The sequence below is a fragment of the Propithecus coquereli genome, unplaced genomic scaffold (genome assembly GCF_000956105.1).
Source record: "Propithecus coquereli isolate 6110/MARCELLA unplaced genomic scaffold, Pcoq_1.0 Scaffold57, whole genome shotgun sequence".
Lineage (NCBI taxonomy): Eukaryota > Metazoa > Chordata > Mammalia > Primates > Indriidae > Propithecus > Propithecus coquereli.
In genome coordinates, this window is record NW_012151618.1 from 919,640 (window position 1) to 921,957 (window position 2,318).

The following is a 2,318-nucleotide window of genomic DNA, read 5'->3' on the forward strand; positions in this document are numbered from 1 at the left end:
AATTGAATGAATGAAGAGAGATCTGGCTTAGCTTCGGGAAACAATGGTTTAAACAGGCAAGCGTCTGAGCGGAGATATTAATAACACCCCTTATACAGTCAGTTAGCATTTTTAGAGTGCTTTACACACATTATCCCATGTAATCCTTAGACTGACCCTGTGAGGGAGGTGAGGCAGGTGCTATTTATACCATTTTAAAGTTGAGATTAAATGACTTGCCCAGAGTCAAACAACTAGTTAAGTGGCAGAGCTGAGGCCAACACCCAAGTCTGCTGACTGCTGTTGGTGCCAGGATACCAGATGAATTCTTCTGGTTTCAGAGTGGAGCCCGCAAGGATTACTGCTGGGGAACTTGTCTTATTTAAAAAATCTTTCATGGACTGCCTAAAAGTGAGCTCATGTAGAAGTCACTGGACTGAGATGGCCTTAAGCTCTCCAGAGTAGTAAACACCAAGCAGATGGACTAAACTGAAGAAAAGATAAATTGAACAAAGATTTGCGAGTGGACAGAAGTATGGCAAATGAGTTTCATTCTGTACTGACTTGGGATAATGCATTTAGGATTGTTAGTCTGAAGTCTACTTAAAAGAAGATGAGCTCGGAGCTATGTTCTATTCCAAGAAAGAGAACCATGAGTTATTGTTGACTGTTTCCTAAAGTCATATAACAAGAAAATGCTAGACCTCTTTGCTAAGAACATGGAAAACAGAACCGAAAGCATTATTTTGTCCTACATTCGATTTGACAAAATGGTAATGAAGTTATACCTAGAATCATGCGTTTAATTCTCCCTGGAAACCTTAACGAAGGGTCTAGTAGACATACCATGTAATAGAAAGGGCTAACTAAAATAACCACATAGATTTCCAAGAAGAAAGTTCTTTAAAAATAGAATAAGTGGAAATTTGAAGGAAATCCCTCCTCACCTTCCTGAAGTTTATGACCAAGTGGGGAATTACAATATTCATAAACACTTCATTTCAACAAACATTTATTGAGAAACCACTTCATTCAGACAGTATGCTTAATACTAGAGTTTACAATGAATAAAACACAGACGTTCACAATCATTGTCGGAGAATACAAGTCTGGATGAATCATCAGTCCAACTCAGCATCGCTATTCTTGTGTTCTTAATGGACTGGCATCTAGTTTTTGGTGCACAGTCTTTCTGAGCTTGGTTGCTGCACATTGGTTGCCAGGGACCAGTCAACCCTGGTGAACATGCAATCAAGTTCCTCAAGCTGGCTGGGCGCGGTGGCTCACGCCTGTAATCCTAGCACTCTGGGAGGCCGAGGCGGGTGGATTGTTTGAGCTCAGGAGTTCGAGACCAACCCGAGCAAGAGCGAGACCCCGTCTCTACCAAAAATAGAAAGAAAATTAATTGGACAGCTAAAAATATATAGAAAAAAAAATTAGCCGGGCATGGTGGCGCGTGCCTGTAGTCCCAGCTACCCAGGAGGCTGAGACAGGAGGATCGCTTGAGCCCAGGAGTCTGAGGTTGCTGTGAGCTAGGATGACGCCACGGCACTCTAGCCCGGGCAACAGAGTGAGATTCCGTCTCAAAAAAAAATAAAAAATAAAAAAAGTTCCTCAAGCTGCAAATCTAAAGGATTGGACCCTTCATACTACCCAGAGCATAAAGTGAAGTTATTACTTATTAATAACCACCTTGATATTTAGTTGTTTACCTGGGTCTAACAGACACTGTCCTTCTCTGTGGTCTCAGCATTTCTGAGCTAGGAAGGTACAGACAGTCCCTGGTTGTGACTCAGTTATGTTCTCAAAAGTTGATTTCTAATTTGATTGTTTGAAACTGAAAATGCATTTTCCCCAGAGAAACAAAGTTATAAATATTGGTGAGGTTCTCAGGCCGGCTCTTAGAAGGCCATGTGGCCCATATGCAGCTCAACTATGAGACTACACAACTGTGACCTACAACATTGTTTCTATGGGAAAATGTGCCCCAGCAGCGAACAGTCTTCCTTCCTCCCCCACTTCCTAGGCTGTGAGCAATGAAGCCTGTATGTTCACTGCAGGAAGGCAGCGCCTGAGTGTGGGCGGCTGGCTTTGAGGGTGGACCCTTATCCACAGGAGCAGAGATTGTCTGTCACTTCTCCTGCCCCAGCTCTGGCAGTGGGGGCAGATGGGAGTCTTTCCCTGAACCACCTTCTTCAGGGCTACTGGGACTCCTTTTAGAGGGCAGGGTTCTAGCAAGACTAGCTACTTAATTTCTGGGGCACCTTGTTCAAAAAGTAGAAAAAAAATACTGCTAAAAGTAGTAAGATATAAAGCTTTTCCCCTTGCTTCTGCAGTCT